This window comes from Ictidomys tridecemlineatus, chromosome 6, assembly GCF_052094955.1.
Source record: "Ictidomys tridecemlineatus isolate mIctTri1 chromosome 6, mIctTri1.hap1, whole genome shotgun sequence".
NCBI lineage: Eukaryota > Metazoa > Chordata > Mammalia > Rodentia > Sciuridae > Ictidomys > Ictidomys tridecemlineatus.
Window position 1 is genome coordinate 171,566,178 of NC_135482.1, and position 19,074 is coordinate 171,585,251.

The 19,074-nt window shown below is 38.2% G+C and overlaps 1 long non-coding RNA gene across 1 annotated transcript; it reads left to right on the forward strand.

Moving 5' to 3' along the window:
• Window positions 1-3,818: 3,818 nt before the first annotated feature.
• On the forward strand, window positions 3,819-12,750 carry LOC144365172 (uncharacterized). Its single transcript, XR_013423441.1, has 5 exons — window positions 3,819-3,983; window positions 4,312-4,425; window positions 5,303-7,286; window positions 7,965-8,087; window positions 10,160-12,750. It is a non-coding gene; the product is annotated as an uncharacterized LOC144365172 (long non-coding RNA).
• Window positions 12,751-19,074: the final 6,324 nt, after the last annotated feature.

The window sequence follows — 19,074 nt, forward strand, 5'->3', positions numbered from 1 at the left end:
GGTCGTATCAGATCCAGGTCTGGAACCCTAGTCTGCAAAGTCTAGAACCTGCGTATCTGAGTTTCCTCAGAGTTCTGGAAAAAATTAGCACAAACCAGGTGGTTTAAAACAAGAGAAATTGATTCTCTCATAATTCTTTTTTGAGAGGATTTTAATATTTATTTTTTAGTTATTGGTGGACACAACATCTTTGTTGGTATGTGGTGCTACCGCTTGAGCCACATCCCCAGCCCAATTCTCTCATAATTCTACAAGACCAGAAGTCCAAAATGAAGTTGTTGTCAGGACTAGATGATCTGGGGAGATTCTATCTTGTATCTCATTCAGCTTCTGGTGACATCCCTTGACTCGTAGCCACACAGCTCCAATATCTCCCTTTAGGATCATACTTACCTGTTCTCTTCTCTGTGGGTCTGTGACTAGTAATTGGATAAAGAGTGAACCTGCATAACTTAAGATGAGCTCAAAAGCCTTCACTTAATTATATCTGTAAAGGATCTTTTTCCAGATAAGTTATAACTTATGGTTGTAAGCTATAACTAAGAAAGAGATGAATTCACAAGAGTCTAATGGAGTCTACTAAGCCTAGAGTTCCTTCAGAGCAAAAGAGGAGGGAGAAAATGTCAATATGCAATCTAAAAATGACCTGAGATAAATATAGGCTGCTCTATGAACCTTTTCAATGTTTTTAACCAGGCACATAACTAATGAAAGATTTGTCCTATGTTGTGTCACTAAGCACTGCTCAGTCCTCTCTTCGGGGGGGTCTCTATGCAACCCATTACAATGCCCTAAACCAAAATATCATATTGGCCAAATATTTTTTTGAGATCAAGGCAGCTAAAATTGATTCTAGGTATCCATGTAAAAGATGGTTTATGCTAGAGGCAAACAGCCCACTTAACATTTTGAGAAAAGGTAAGAATGATAAGGCAGAGGATATGACATTTATCCCTACAGTGATTCCCAAGACTAGAAACTGGTGCTAACCTTTTCAAAATCAATGTTGTGAAACTCTGGACAAAAACAAGAGAGTTTAGCAGCTCAAAGTAAGAGGCAGGTTTGGGGACTTTGTCACACTTTTTATCTCTGAATGAAATCCATACCCACCCAGCTCAGAGAAGAAGTCCTGTTGCAAATCATATCATTCTTACTATAATTTATGATTTATTTATGCTTAAAAATGTTTAGACTTCGTAACAATTGTTTTTGTGGCCTCTATTTCCCGTGAGTTCTCCAGACAATCATCTCCTCTCTAACATGCATTTAGAAATGTGTTTACTGATTTATCACATTATCTAAATTGTAAACTGTAACTAAGGTTATGGACGTATCATAGTTGAACCCTGGTGGAAGCACTTATTTGAGGTCAGAGAGGTCGGCAACAGAGCAGCTAACCCTGAAGTTATGGCAATGACTTCCTGATGAAAAGGACTATGGAGATGGTTGAGGGCAGAGGACAGAAGGGAACTGTTTTCATCACACCACTCTTGGGCACATAACTTCAGTATGTGTAAGGTAGTAATAACCTCCATTATACTTGGGAAACAAAATTTCGTCTGTTTTTCGGGGATGTTTCCCCTTTGGTAAAATTTAAGCTGCTGTGGTTTCTATGTGTTCTCTCCTGCAATCTCAATGTTATTTGTGATAACAAGTTTGTCTTCTCGTTAGAAACTGTCATTCTGCAGAGAGAGATGAATTCAGAAGAACAGATAGAAGTCAGCTAAGCCCAAAAGTCCTTCAGAGCAAAAGAGGATGAAGGAAATATCAATGTGCAATCTAAAAATGTCCTGAAATAAATGCAGGCTGCTCTATGAGGCTTTTCAAGGTTTTTAATCAGGCATGTAACTAATGAAAGATTTATCCTGTCTTGTGTTACTAAGTATTGCTCACACTAACACGGTGCTTCATCAAAGGTAATTAATTTGGTGCTCTTGCTGCAGATCATGTTTTTCAGAAACCGCAATATTTCACTATTTAGATAGCATTGGTTAAATTCTACAAATGTGAAATAACCCTATTGCCTACAGACTGGCTTTCTGCATTAAGATTTTTGCTTATGTAGAACAAAGCCATCTTGATCCTTATTTCTGCCAGGACAGACTGGGTCACACACAATCCTCTATATTATTTCTTTTTTTTTTCTTTTTACAGAGAAAATTTTTTCTTTATTACTTATTGTCTCTCTCTATTAGTCAAATATCTTAAGCGAAACAGGACAAATTAGCTCTAGAGGAATGGATAGACAGATACATACATAAACACACACACACACACACACACACACATATACATACATATGAACATATATATCTACCTACATACACACATACATTCATGGATACATAGACAATAGATACCTAAAAGTAATTTTATTGTAAAGAAATATTAATATCATATAAAAACACTCTCAGACACACCCAGCTATCTAAGTACCCCATGATCCAATCAAGTTCACCCACAAAAAACCTATCATGCTATGTTTATACTCATGTTTACATAATAGTATTATGTAGATTCCCTAAGCTTTTGACATTAACATTCTGAAAACTCTCTTGTCTTTTATCTTTTAAATCCTAAGATCACTTCTGAGAGGAGTATTTTTTTCAAATTTAAGTCAGAACACACAGGTTCGATTCCTTGAGAGTTTGTGGCACAGTCCAGGATGTTTTGTTTTTTTTTTAATTTATATATGACAGTGAAAAAAGTTCCTTCTCAGCAAAAGAAACCATCTGTGAGGTGAATAGAGAGCCTACATCTTGGGAGCCAATCTTTACCCCTCACACATCAGATAGAGCACTAATTTCTAGGATATATAAAGAACTCCAAAAGCTAAGCACACACAAAAAATACAAATAACCCAATCAATAAATGGGCCAAGCACCTAAAGAGATACTTCTCAGAAGATGATGTACAATCAATCAACAAATACATGAAAAACAATCATCATCACTAGCAATTAGAGAAATGCAAATCAAAACTACTCTAAGATTTCATCTCACTTCAGTCAGAGTAGCAGCTATTATGCATACAAACAACAATAAGTGTTGGTGAGGATGTGGGGGAAAATGTACACTCCTACACTGCTGGTGGGACTGCAAATTGGTGCAGCCAATATGGAAAGCACAATGGAGATTTCTTGGAAATCTGGGAATGGAATCACCATTTGACCCAGCTATCCCTCTCCTGGGTCTATACCCAAAGGGCTTAAAAACAGCACATCAATGTTTATAACAGCACAATTCACAATAGCTAAACTGTGGAACCAACCTAGGTGCCCTTCAAAAGATGAATGGATAAAAAATGTGGTGTACATACACAAGGGACTATTACTCAGCAATAAAAGAGAATAAAATTGTGGTATTTGCAGGTAAATGGATGGAGTTAGAGAAGATAATACTAAGTGAATTTAGCCAATCCAAAAAAAAAAATGCCAAATGTTTTCTTTGATATACGGAGGCTGATTCGTAGTGAGATAGGGAGTGGGAGAATAGGAGGAACAGACAGACTCTAGAGAGGGCAGAATGGTTGGAGGGGAAGGAAGGGGGCATTGGGTTATTAATGATGGTGGAATGTGATGATCATTACTATCCAAAGTACAGGTATGAAGACACGAATTGGTGTGGATATACTACTTATACAACCAGAGATATGAAAAATTGTCCTCTATATGATCTTGACATGTTTTTTGACAATATCCTCAGATTTTTATCTCTTATGAAAAAGGAAAATGAGGACTAAAATTAAAAATTCTTTATTTCTTAATAAATGTCTTGGCTGTTATTGTTTATGTTCATTTATTTAGACTAGCCCTTTAACTAATGATATCCTCACTATTAATAATTTAGAAAATACTGAGATATGACTGAGCAGGGTGGAGCATGCCTGTAATCCCAGCAGCGTGGGGCTGAAACATAGGATCTTGAGTTCAAAGCCAGCCACAGCAAAAGTGACGTGCTAAACAACTCAGTGAGACCCTGTATGTAAGTAAAATACAAAACAGGGCTGAGGATGTGGTTCAGTGGTTGAGTGTCCCTGAGTTCAATCCCTGGTACCTTGCCCCCATAAAATAATGAGATATGGAAAATAAATTGAAAAATCTCTAATAACATCACTTAGTGATAATCCATGGGTTATGGTTTGAATTTTCAATTCCACCCAAAGCCCACGTGATAGAGGCTAGATAGCCAGCCTGTGGTACTATGTGAGGAAATGGAGGCTCCTTTAAGAGTTGCATCCTAGCATTAGTTAGGTCACTGAGGGCTATTTGGACCCTGACCCCTTCTTCTCTCTCTCTTTTTTGCTTGCCAGACACTATGAGGTGAGAGCTCTGCTCCACCGTGCACTCCCCACTATAACGCTCTGCCTCGCCACAGGACCAAAAGCAATGGAGCCAATAGCTGATGGACCAACACCTCTGAAACTGTGAGCCTCAATAAACCTTTCCTCCTTTAATTTTGTTTATCTCAGGTAGTTTGTCACAGTGATAGAAACTAGGAAAATATATTTGTATATTTTTTGGTGGTAATTTTTAAAATTTCTGCACATTTATATATAAATACATTGTATTGAATTCTACCATGAGGTAAGACTAGAGTAGGCATTTGAAAATGATTTGGCATATAGACTCAGAAAACAACTTTATAAGGCAAGTACTACCCTCCTCATTTTATAAAGACATCCTGAAATCCAGTAAATTTTCCCAGAATCTCCATTAAAAAGTAATAAATCTAAGTGTATCTGACTTAGATTTATTTGTAAAGTTCCCAAACTCAACACTATATTGTTTTATATATACTATTTGAGACTCAGATTCATTTTTTTTCTGGTTGTCATGATAACAATAAAGAAGAACATTTCCCTCTGTATTAACTATTCCTAGAAAATATTCTTCTAATGATTGCATACTAGTTTATTGCATAAACATCTTTTATTTATTGTAACCATTTTGTAATGAGCATCATTGAACATAGATTTTTTTGCCTCTGACTTTTTCCTTAGGATAATTCCTAGAAGAATTTACTATAAAAGCTTGTGACTATTTTTCAGGTTCTTAATATTTATTCCTAAAGCATAGTATAGTATCTTATACATTATTAAATAGCTGCTAAGGCAAAAATCATTCACTTGAGGAGTGGGGCTGAGGGTAGACTGATAAGAAGCAAAAGAAGAGGGGGCGGGGGGGAAACAGGAAAATTTGGGAAAGCTTTGATTAGGAAGAGAATGAAACCAAGGGTGAGTGGGATCCTAAGACACTGACACAGGCTGACAGCCTCTTGTTTCCTTGTCCTTTCTGTTGTAGGTGCATCAAATCTTCCTTTATATAACTCTCCTTGCATGTCTGGCTAATTCTCAAATTCAAATTTGGAGTGACATGAGCTGTATAGTAAAAGAAGCAGCAACTTGGGAAGAAGGCCCTCTAAAGAAAAACAGGAAAGCTGCTACCTGCCTTTGTAAGCTCTTGCTGCCTGCAGGAGACACGCAGTTCCTTCCTCTACCCAGCCAAAGGGCTTGTCTTGGGCCACCTTCATCATGGAGCCACCATTGACCGCTCCTCTGTGGAGAGTTGCTTATGAGAACAGAGCTCTATCCATCCAGGTACAGCCAGTTGCTCCCAATTCTCTCTTTTCTGCTAAAATACTTTTGAGAAGAATTTCATAGTGTATCCCTTGATTAATTGTCAGCCAGGTAACCAATCCTTTCTTTACTGTCAAGTTCATATTGCCCTTCAACTTATCTTCTGCAGAACACTGACATGAAATGTTCCCAAATCACTAGTTTTGTCTCTGGTCTCATCTCTATTATGTTCCCTATCTCTGATATCTGGCCGTGACCTTTCTTACTGCGGTTCTTAGAATGTGTCTGCAATCTGTATTCTTGCTGCTCTCCCCCTTAAATGCCCTGTGGTTATGGCCACCTGGAAATGAGTCAGCAATTTTCATGTCTAGCACCGTATTCGTCTTCACCCTGAGAATCTAGGGCTATGACCACGTGCTTTTGTCTGTGCATCTTAGAAAAAAACTAGTAAAATGACACCATTTTGCTTACCAAATAAATGTGGTTGAACCACTATTGTAGGTCAGCCACTTGATTAGTTTATAGAAGTCGATAAAAGAATGGATCCTGCCGCCAAGAAATGTTTAGTGAGTCAGACAAAAATAAAAATAAGCAATCATGATAGATTTGTGTAAGTACATTATTAGATAAAGGCCCAGCATAAAACAGCAAAGCATTGAAATTAAATTGGGAGGTAATAGAGACTTTTCAGTAAAAATAGAAGGAGTCCTAAATAATGCATATGTAAGAAATAGAGGAAGGAGGAAATTTTGTTCATGGAGAAACACAGCACAGGAGAAGGCAGGGGTCATGAGAACACATGAATACAATGGGCACGGTTGTCAGAGTTAGTAAATAGCAACACAGGATACTCCATAAATTTGAAATTCAGATGAAAAATAAATATTATATTAGAACAAGTATGTCCAATTCAATATTTGGAAAATATTTATTCTAAAACATTATTTGTAATTTACCAGAATTTAAAGTAGACATTCTAGATTTGATCTGGTAACCCTGCATTGGTAGAGAATTGCTATTGGCTGTAATGATAAGTGAAGGAATGGCCAGAGGAGCAAGGATCAAATCAGAAAGGTTCATTTAAATTTGGTCTTTAAAGCATTAGTGATTCTTAGAAAGATTTATGGTAGGAGATAATGATAACATTTCCTTGTTCAAGGTTACCTGGGCCTTGCTATGGGGCAAGAATACTGGTGTTCAGACTGTGAAGGTACAGCAAGTATAAAGTAAAGATGGTGGAAATCAAGGCAGTGGGGAAAGGGAACCTGGCTCTTCCCATGACTGTGCAGCAGTCACTCTCCATCAGTGCACAGATTTTTCCAGTGTGGTCCTAATAGTTCATCTACAGAAGGGGCTCTCTAGACACATCAAAATGACCAGACATTCAGGCTAAGGAATGCTTCTGGAGTTTGTATCTTAAATGTCCTCCAAATGCCCTTGTGTTGAAGACTTGGTTTCTAGCTCATGGTGCTATTAGGAAGTGGTGGAGCCTTTAAGAGGAGGGGCCCAATGGAAGAAAAGTAAGGTCATTGGCAGCATGCCCTGGAAGAGAATATTGGGATCCGTACCCTTCCTCCTCTTTCCCTTTTACTTCCTGGCTGCTATGAGATGAGATCCTCCTCCACCACACAGTCTGGCTGCCATGATGTACTGTGACACTGCAGGCCCCAAAGTAACAGGACCATCAATGGACTGAAACCTCGGAAACCGTGAGCCAAAATAAACCTTTTCTTTTTTATAAGTCATTCATCTCAGGCATTTTTCACATTAACATAAAGCTGATAACACAGATGCTTTGTCCTTGTAAGTAGAGAATTCATTGGCAGCAGAAGCAAAGCAAGTTAACATGTGATGGGTATACCAAGTGGGCCTAACACTATTAAATGGAAAAGCAAGGGAATGGAGTTTTGTAGGCATTAAGATATTTCAGAGAAGTTGGATTTGTGTGGGGCTCTTTGTTTATCCTTTGAAGAAACAGAACCACTGACATTATGTTATGGGCCCAAAGCCATAAACCATTCAAGGTCAGTGGCTATGCTGAAGACTTTCTCATCAATTCTCTTTACATAACATTCTTTGTGTTTTACAGAGTGCCTAGTTTGAGGAAACAACAAAAAATTGGGGTATAAGATATACAGTCATTCCCTAGGGAGCTGTGGGGGGGGGCAGTGAGGTGTTAGGAAAGAAACAAGTGTGATCCCATAGCCCATTGTCTGATGGAAACTTAGATGGACATTGCTAGGAGTAATACAATTAGGCCTTGGATAAATTCTCTAAATGTAAACAAATTACCATGATTACTGAAAGGAGGAGGGAAAGACCTCTTGTCAGTTCGGAAATTGAGAATGATTTCGTGGGAAGAATTCATTTTTTTCTGGATTCTGCAGGATCAATGCAAGAGTTTAATAAGGCACAGAGCCACGAAGTCTTTGCTGTTCAAATTTGTCTTATATGTCTAGACCACCTACATATCGTGGGAAGGACTTGGAATGACAAGTGTTAACGACTGGGTAGGTGACAGTTGCAAAGTACCTTTAAAGCCCTCTGAAGGAGTCTGGCCTGAATACTACAGGCATGAAATATTATCCAGTTTGTAAGGAGAGAAATAATCGAATAATAGCTGTGTTTAATGGGTGAAAAAAAAAAGATTAAATGGGAGAGGTATTTAATACAAGAAGATAAACCAGACCATTGATGCAATCAGTGGTGTTTCCTGAAGTTCATTCTATGGATCTCTGGGCCCCCTGAGTTGTTATTTGTAAGAAAAGAGGTGTCCAAGCACATCGGAGACACTGGAACCTGTGTCTCTCTCCAACAAAATTTGTTTTACATAATTTTACGGAACTAGTAGAGGTAAAATTCAAAATATTGACTAATCAATAATGAATAAACATGAACTAACCAGAATTGATACCACTGTGTTAATCAGCATTTTGTCACTGTGACAAAAATAAGTGAGAAAAATCAACTTAAAGAATGAAAGATTTTGGTTGATAGATTCAGAAATTTTAGTCCATGGCCTCTGGTCCCATTGTTTCTGGGACTTCAGTGAAGCTGCCCGTCATAGTAAGAAAGTATGGCAGAGCTAAGCTACTCAACTCATGACAGCAGAGAAGCAAAGAGACAGAGAAGGAGAACAAGAAAGGTGCCAGGGACAAGATATAGTCCCCAAGGGCATGCCCCTAGTGACCTACTTCCTGCAACAAGGACCCACACTCTACAGTTTCCATCACCCCCAGCAATTGTAACTCTATCAAGGGATTAATCCTTTGGTGAAGTTAAAGTTTTCATGATGTAATCATTTTCCAAAAGTCTCACCTCTGAACATTTCTACATCTGGAAGGAAGGCCTTAATACCTAACTCTTTGGGGGACACTCTAGATTCAAACTATAACAGCAACCAAGGGCTTGGAGGCCCTATGTAATACCAGGCAGGTCTAAGATCATGGAGAACAGTGGAGGTGCCATGTGGAGGCTGGGAAGAAGGGAATCCAGGATCAAGGAACTTTTGGGTATTCATTTCTACAAGTGAGGTCAAGTTGCTACTGTCAACATTATAATGAATAAAAAAAAAAAAAAAAGACTTGACACTCAGAGCTTTCCATAATCTGCCCAGAATCTACATCAAGACTTACTTGAAACCAGATATCAATCCAAACTCTCCTCTGTAGTAAATAAGATTTCTTTTCTGTATTTCAAAAATAGCGCTTTTTTTCTATTTTGTTGCAAAAATTATATTTCCAAAGTACAATTGTGAAAATGCAAATTCTAAGGGCTGATACATCTCAATTTTCTCTGATACAACCATGACAGTTCTGAAAACATTGAAAGATATCCATAAAAGTTTGAAAAACTCCAATTTATTGTGCGATCAGGAACAAAGTGAAAATACTTCTACAAATGGTGTTCCTCTTTTGTTGCCTATGGCTACATCAGATCAAAAGCTGCATCTGTACTCCACATAGAGGAGACTTTGCCATTAGACACCCAAAGGCCCACTCTTCCCAACCCTGAGTCTGTCTTTGCACATGCCATCTCTGTTACCTGTAAAATTTCATCACCACCATCACCATCCTCTTCCAGGCAGGGCCTAATGTTTACTCTGACACCTACTTTAATGTCTCCACTTCAGTCTCATTGTCTCAGAGAGACCCTCTCTGATCACCCTGTGCAAGGAGCTGCCCCTTTATTTATTATCTCCAACTCCTAGTTGTCTTCTCAGCATTTGTACTAACTTTGAGTATAATTTTATAAGCATGAACTTTTCCCTCTAGTCTCTGTTACGACATAAGATTTATGAAGACAGAGGCAGAATCTGTCTCGTTCACCATTATATCCCAATACTACAACAGAGTGTGGCACAATAGCATGTTGTTATGGTTCGGATCTTAGATGTCCCCCCCCAAAGACCATATTTTGTTCTTCCAGATCACTTCAACACAAAAGCGAATTCCATATTTTAAAGGCCAGCCTATGGTGCCACTGAGAAGTGTCGAAAATTTTAAGAGGTGGGTCACTGGGGGTGAGCTCTTCAAGGGGTCATTTTTACACTGGCCTCTCCTTCTCTCCTTCTGTCCCTTAGATCCACGGCCACCATGGGGCGAGCAACTTGGGTCCTCATGTGCTTCGGAGCATGATGTACTTGGCCTCACCACAGGCCCAAAAGCAATGGAGCCAAATAACCACGGACTAAAACCTCAAACTGTGAGCCCAAACAAACCTCTCCACATTCTAAGTTGTTTTCCTCAGGTGTTTTCTCGCAAAAGAGAAAAACCAACTGAAACAGAGGTGTTATTTACCTATAGAAGGAAGAAAGACAATCATGCAGTGGCCACCCAGTCAGCCTGGTAACCAGAGAGGGGCTCCAGGATTTGAGGGGCTGATCCCCTCTTTGGAAGGATGGACTTACTCCTCACCACCTGCTGTATGCATCAGTTTTTCACACTGGGCTTCATAGAGCTGTGGGCAAACCAACACAGCGGACTTGTGGCAGCTGTGCTAAAGTCACACAATCACAGAGCTTCCAGGTCTCATTTTTACATATTTGACTTTTTAAGAAATTATGGATCCTCTAAGGCAGCAGAATGAGGCTTTGTTCTTCCAGATCACTTCAAAACAAAAGCAAATTCCATCAGTGAAATAAGCAGTAGTCATGAGTAATTAATACTGGGCAGGGCAAAACGCCCACCAGCCACGCTGCTCAGCATCCTCGACAATTTCAACGGATGTTTTATATCCCATTGCCACAAAGTACCTGTTTTGTTATAAAATTAGGTGTCATTATAAAATATAAGCTCTAAATAATCCAATTATGTTTTTCTCCTCTCTGGTATGATTTGTACTTTATATAATAAAGAAGAAAAGAAATATGGGCTTGATCACCCAATGGGGCTCTGGGAAAATTGATGCAAATAAATTATGCTCTTAAGCTTTTCACCATAATTTTTTGACATAGTCCTGGGAAAGCTTCAGAATATTAAGAGGAAGAATGAGACAACCTACACATTTATAGTCATCTTACAAACCTGACAAAAGTTACCAACACATTTTCATGTGTATAGAAGCATAATGGAAAAGTTCAACTTCAGGTTGAACTTTAGCTATTTAGATTTAAATAGCTAGATGATAGCTAGATGGGTAATAGGCAGACAGATGAGAGAGAATAGTGATGAATACTTGCACAGATCTGCATATACAAACAGTAGAGGGGAAGAAAAGAAGAGATGCACAGGGTATATCCTATTGGAAATTAATAAACATTTAGAATTTTACAACTTATTATGTTCTGAATTTTCTTATTTGATTGTGAGGACCTACCTGTGGATGCTATTTACCTATAGAAGAAAGAAAGACAGTCAAGGCAGCCAAGACAGTTAAGGCAGAAGTTATTTTCCCATTTTACAAAGAAATGGACTCAACAGATATTAGTGTTTTAGGCAAGGTTGTTGCTAGAAGAAGGAAGGAACCTGTGGGAGCCCGGCTTATTCTGGAAGATTTCTACACACTCATAATGAAGAAGAGCTTCTTATTAGTGAAGTACCAGGTTTGGGTATCTGAAATACTCTTTGAGGTGGTAGAATGTATCCTTTGTAGAATGTAGATCTATTACTCATAATAGATCGGTTATGTGTAGATTAGAACATTTTCTATAAAGTGCTTCCAGTTGAGCAGATTGGGGAATTATAATGGTTTGGGCATCAGTATTTCCAACACAGTGCATAATATGTGGCGTTCATTTGTATTCACAAGTGGCCATTAGGTAATATCTCATACTAACTGGATACAGAAATTACTGATTATCGTGGGGTGGCCAGCACGTCTCCAGGGAACTCTGGCCTGCTAGGAGGGAAAAGCTTTGGAAGAATTTAAAGTCAGAAATAATTAGTGAAAAACAAAAGGCAGAGGGAGAATTATAGTTTTAAAGGATGGAGCACCTGATAGATTCAGCCCATATAGGAGCTGGAGTTGGACCATTAGAAAATGGCTCCCATGGTTTTACTTAAGGGGGTACACCAAAGGCCAGGATAAGGTTTCAGGATTAGAGTCTCTCTTCATGGTATCCTGCAGTCAGCAGGTTGATTGGCATCCTGGCAGGTCACACCCATCTCAGAGAGGCTGTCTGGATGCAGCAGGTCACCCCATCTCCAGTGCTGTGTGGGACCTCCCACAGAGCTTGAATAGAGCCACATGTGTCTGGGTGGTCTTGGCCAGAGGAAATTTCCACTGGAAGTTCCCAGACACCAGATTCTCCTATTCACTAGGCTTCGATGCTGATATAATCCACACACAGCTCACGGATGGCTCTCGACAGCTATTGTTTATTACTTCTGAGATTAAACTAATATACTGAAGCTTTCAATCCGTTCTTCCTAGAAATTCAACTGCAGACATCCAATCCAACGAACTGGTTTTTATGTTTCGATGTTTCTAATGTATTTTTAATTAATCCCAGTGCAAGAAAAGAAAATATACTTCAATCTTTTCTCCTTTGTGTCTCCAATGTGTATCTTTCCAAAAGGAGGATGGGTAGGGGGTGGATTTTCCACCTGTTCATGGAAACCAGCAGAGATGCCTGCCCTTCTCTACATAATTGAAGCAAAAACAAAGAGACCCAGGAAAAGGAAAGAAAATGAGATAGCTGTCAAAATTTGTTGTTGTTATTTTTCATTTTTTGCTTGGATAATGATATTTATTTATTTGTTTATTTATTTATTGAGAGACTCATCATTAACCAACATTATGCAGAGTATACTCCTCAGCACACTCTTTGAAAAATGGGCCTGGTAATGGGAACATGTTGGTAGATGCTATGTACTCCATCATGCTTAGACAATAGAAGCACATGTGAGGCCACAGAAGCCTCTGAAACATCTTGGGATGGACACATTTAACTTTGGTTTAGCCAGAATCGTGAAGTTATTTGGTTACAAGGCTGTTTTCAAAGAAAAGCATATATTAATCAAATAAACTTAAAGGTATTTCTTAAAGAACACTCATTTAAGTCAGTCACTATCATATCTTTAATTAACCAGGTATTTATAATATTTTTACTTGGTTCTAATTATGTTGAGCAAAATCAGTGTTTCTGTGAGACAGAATACTAGTTAAGAGAGAGTGAGACTAGGATTAGGTTTATAGCCAAGACAGTAAATGATTTATTCCCTCTTATGCTCCCCCCTTAGGTAACCACCTGTTTATGTTTGGATATACTCTCTACCTTGCCATGTAGTTGCTTTTTAGTTATTTATTCTACTCTTCCCCTGTAACCTGTATTAGTAATATTTGAAAAATCACACACAAATATTCTTTTTAAGTGGGAATTAAACCTTTTATGAACCCCTATCATTTATCTATTACTACTGCTTATTTATTTATTTGGTGCCAGGGATTGAGTCAGGGATACTCAGCCACTAAGCCATATCCCCAATCCTATTTTTATTTTATTTAGAAACAGAGTCTCACTGAGTTGCTTGGTGCCTCACCATTGCTGAGGCTGGCTTTGAACTCACAATCCTCCTGCTTCATCCTCCCAAGCCACAGGGATTATAGGAGTGCACCATCATGCCCAGCCTTTACTGCTTCTTAATCTTGGTTATTGTGTAGATCCCACACATCCATAGCTCCTTAAATTGCTTCTGAAAGCCTTAATTTTATCTTATTCACTCTCTCTCTCAGCAACCATTTACTTTGTCTCAGGAGCTCAGTGATGTGATCATTTCTGGACATTGGAGGTGAAATTGAACACCTCATATGTAGAGAAGCTACATGATGAATACTCAAACCAACTGTTTGGTTTTCATTAGACTGTTTGCTATGGAATCATCAATATTAAGTTTAATGCTGATTTTCCAAAATACATTACAATGAGTATATTTAGTATACTAAATACTGTATCCACCTAAAATTCAAAGGTTGAAGCCTGTATGATGTTTGGGAGTGGATCTTGGCAAGGTACTTAAGTCACAAGGGTGGAGGTTTCATTAATGAGATTAGTGCCTTTAAAAGGGGATGCAGAGCTGGGCACAGTGGTTGAAGGGGGTGGGGCTGAGGCAGAAGGGTCCCAGGTTCAAAGCCAGTCTCAGCAATTTAGAGAGACCCTAAAAAACTTATCAAGATCCTGTTTCAAAAATAATAAATAAATAAATAAATGGGCTGGGGTTGTGGTTTAGTGGTTAAACATCCCTGGTTTCAATCTCTGGTTAAAGAAAAATAAGAAAATACCAAAAAGTCAAATTACCCAATTTATAAATGGGATAAGTGGGCAAATAAACCAAACAGACACCTCTCAAAAGAAGAAATATAAATGACCAATAAATATATGAAAAATATTCAACATTCTTAGCAATTAGGGAAATGCAAATCAGAAGTACACTGAGATTTTTATCTCATTTTAGCTAGAATGGCAGTCATCAAGCATACAGACAATATTAAATGTTGACAAGGATATGGAGAAAAATGAACAGTTTCAAACTCTTGGTTGTAAATTAGTATAACCCCTATGGATATCTCTACAAGAGTTTCCTTAAAAGATTAGGAATGGAAATACCATGTGACTCATGGATATCACTCCCAGCATATATCCTAAAAGATGTAGCATACTATAGTGACACATGCATACCCACTTTCATAGCAGCATAATTTACAATAGCCAAACTTTAGAACCAGCTCAGGTATCTCTCAATGGAAGAATGGCTAAAGAAAATGTTGAATATATACATAATGGGGTTTTATTCATTCTTAAAGAAGAATGGAAATATGGAAAATAAAATAAAATATAATTCAAAATACTAAAAATAGAACTGTTTACTACTGTATATTATCTAACACTCATACTTCTCAAAATACATGTATTTTTAATTTTACTCTTTTCAAAATTCATCCCAAAATGTCACAACAAAATGCCATTTAATTTTCAAGCAAACAAAAAAAGATATGAATAGGCTAAAGAAAAAAAAATTAGGCAAATCAAAAACACCTGGGAATAGAACTGGCTGGTTGTACTTGATCCCTATGATTAGATTTCAGTGACTTCTTGTATCCTTGTGATTCCAGCTACTTTGAGAACTGCGTCTTCATGAAGGTTACCACCTCATAGGGCTGTGACTTTGAAAAGGCCATCATTCTTTGTTCCTCGTGATATAAACAAAGGCAACATGATTATCTTTTCCCAGCAGTTTCTTAGGACAATATTTGTGACATGTCTAAAATTTAAAAGATTTTTCTAGTCACCACTGAGAAGAGGGTTTTAGCTCTTCTCATTGTCTGGGAACAACAGTTTCAATCACACCATTTTCACTGAGTTACTGTGAAAGAGCTTCCGGGAGAAATGACTGTTTTTCTTTAATTCAGTAGTGTGCAGAGCAAGCAGTGCCATGTTCTGAGTTACTCTACTATGTACACAACAGCAGTTTTCAGACTGTGTCTAAACCTGAGTTACTCCATGTTGTAAGGCAGTTGTTTGCCATGAGCTACTCCATTTTAAGTACCGGTGCCAAGGTTGAATGACTCTATACCTTCTTTATACAAGTAAACAACCAACAACTGAGCTCACCTTAAGGCACAAATTTGGCAAATAACTTATATGTGCCAACTTATCAAATCAAATCAAGGAGGTTGTACCTGGACTTGTGGGCATCCCAAATTACATCAGAAACATCAGATGTGGAGATTATCAACCTCACCAGATGCAACCCTCTCACCTAAGACTAAAAGCTGACTAAACAATCCAATCTCAATTCCTAATATCTATAAGATATAAAAGGAGGAACTCCCACCTTCCTCCCTAACCTGTCACCATGTCACTCACCATGAACTGTGCCCAGAAAATTCTCCATAGCAATGAATCTCTGGTACCCACTTCCTCAATGGGCTTCATCAGAGCATGGTTTCTCCCGCACGTTCTGACCAGGCACAGCCCACTTTAAGCTGACACCTCAAGCTGGCACTCCAAACTGACACTCAGAAACTGAAACTGCCATCTGGAAGCTTTCCTTTGACAACTCCGTGAAACCAGTTGGTTAAAATCTTCATCTGGCCAACTACAGTTAGTCTCTGATTCTACATTCATCTCTCTCTCTACCTGTGCTCTTGGCTCAGCACCCTATAACCTCACAGCCATCTCACCCCTTTCTTAGTCTTTCTGTGACCTGTTTAAACATCACTGTGTAAAGTATGATGTATGACTTGAGTCTTAGAGATATTAAGAATTGAGATTGGATTTTTTTTAGTCATTTTTTTTTCTGTGACCAAAAGACCTGACAAACAACTTTAGAGAAGGAAAAAGTTTATTTGGAGATTATGGTTTCAGAGGACTCAGTCCCCAGATGGCTGACTTCATTCCTCAGGGGCTGAGGTACAAAAGAAATCATGGTGGAAGATTATGAGGAAGAAAGTGGCTCAGGAAACAGAGAAAGAGAGAGAAGTACACAACGAGGAAAAATATATATCCTAAAGACTTGCTCCCAGAAACCCACCTACTCCAGCCACACCCTTCCTGCTTATAGTTACCACCAAGTTAATCCCAATCAGGGAATTCATACACTAATTAGGCTAAACTTCTTATAACCCAATCATTTCACCTCTCAACTTTCTTGAATTGCCTGACACATAAGCTTTACAGGGATACCTCATATTTATTTTATTTAAATTAATCTACTATATATATATATATATATATATATATATATATATATATTGTAGATGGACACAATATCTTTATTTTATTTGTTTATTTTTATGTGGTGCTGAGGATCAAACCCAGTGCTTCACGCATGCTAGGCAAGCTCTCTACCACTGATCCACAACCCCGGGCCCAGGGACACCTCATATTTAAACCGTAACAGAAATAAATGAACTTGTTTTGTCCTGGCTTATGACTATCAGGTGACCCTTGAGTACTTGGAGAACTGCCACCAGAGAAAGTGGCATGACCTGTGAATTTTTTGTGATTCAATACGTTTTGACATTGTAGAAAGACACAAATATGTCTATGTTAATGGCATAGGTCCCTCTCTACAACCAGGTTTTCTTCCAAGAGCAAGACCACAGTCCTGAGAGCATTTTTCCCCTTTTATTTCCCTGATGATTCAGCCTTATAATCTAGAAGATTGGGAGTTCTAATAATTCAGACTTAATAAACGGTCACAGACCCTTTCTTCAACTCCAAAAGGAAAATCTATGCATTGTAAACTGAATAAATTCCAAACATCATATAAGAATTGTAAGCCTTGAGCCTGAACTATGAATAACCGTCCCCCAACAATCATCTCTAATTTCTTTTAAACATTTGCTCACATTCAATGCGAACTAGTCTCTTCAAAGGCAAAATTGTTTGCACATTTGTTCTATATATTTGAAGCAGAGGTGTTTTTTTTTCTTTTTGTTTTTAATGGCCAAAATATTTGAATGTCTTCTACATATGGAGGAATAAAAAAAATGTTTCAGTAGCTCCTGAAACTAGATTTGAAGCCAAGAACTGAAAATTACAAGAATGTTCTGATAGAGATTACTTTCTGCTAGTTAAAAAAAAAAGATGGTATAGAAATTTAGGAAGATACATGAGAAAAGAGTGAAATCCCATATCTAGTGATTTTCAAGAAGCAGTTTAACTAAGGATGGTGCTCAATGCAAGAATGATGCATTTTTATAGTACACCACAGGACAGGGACATAATCTGTCGTTCAACCATGACCACGACACTAATTTTGCACACCCATGGGTGTTGAGAGAGAGATTTGGAGATCATCCAGGGAGGGAGTAGGATATTTTCTTCGCACCAACTCTGTATGTGTTCAATGTGTTTTATTCCCATTTGTTTAATCAACCTACCCCGTAAGATATACATTACAGCACCTATTCATGAAAACTAGAGATTCAGACACACGGCCAAGTCATGGCAAAAGAGATTTGAACCCTATTTTAGTCAGCTTTCACTTCACCATGACCAAAATAACTGCCCAGAATAACTTAGAAGAGGAAAAACTTATTTGGGGCTCAACGTTTCAGAGGTCTCAGTCCACAGATGGGTGACTCCATTGCCCTGGTATCAAGGCAAGGCAGCAACATCAGGAGGAAGGGCCCAGTGGAGGAGAGTCACTCAGCTCACGGTGGGGTCAGGAAGTATGTATGGGGGTGCAGGGGCACCCTTCCTGGGCACAATTCCAGTGGTTCACCTCCTCTAACCACACCCACCTGCCTATAATTATCACCAGTCAGTCCATTCAAACTGGAATGGACTGATTAGATTACAGCTCTCATTAGTGCAATCATTTTTACCTCTGAATATTCTTGCATTAACAGGAGCATTTTGGAGTCACCTCACATCTAAAGCATAACAACCACTATTCCAGATTCAAAGAATTCCTATTTCAGATTCTGAAATATGATTTCCTTCCACACAGCTTCTTTATCCTTTCTCTGAAATTGTTTCTATGATCAGCAGCATTCAAGACCAACTGAGAACTGTTTTCAGATGATTTTCAATGCTAGGTGAATCCTCAATGTATATCCCATTCCTTTCTGCTCCTTGGGAGATTATTTCTGTAATTTAATGAGGATTGTGCATTTTGTAAATTCATGTCTGTTGAGTGCTTGCTGAGAAAACTGTTCTCCAAGCATAAACAATGAACAGCATGAGGCTAAACCATGAGCTTCTCTATGTCAAAATCTCAAGTGGCACCAATTATAGTGCTTTATGTTAGCAGGCATTTAAGAAATGAATGATCAGTTCAATCTAATATCATTCTTGTTACTGTCTACATGATATGCAAATGGGACAATTATATGACTTAAGTCAACAACCTTATGAATCTTTATTACTTGATGATAAGCTGTGATACCTTGGAAGAGTTGCTTAATATCTCAGGATTAGATTTCTCATGTGTAAAGTATTAATCATAATATATACCATATGGTCACTACTTATAACTTAAGACATCTATCTTAACTATTGCTTACCACATGGAAGTCATTTACTAGAAGCTACTATTATCCTCAGTT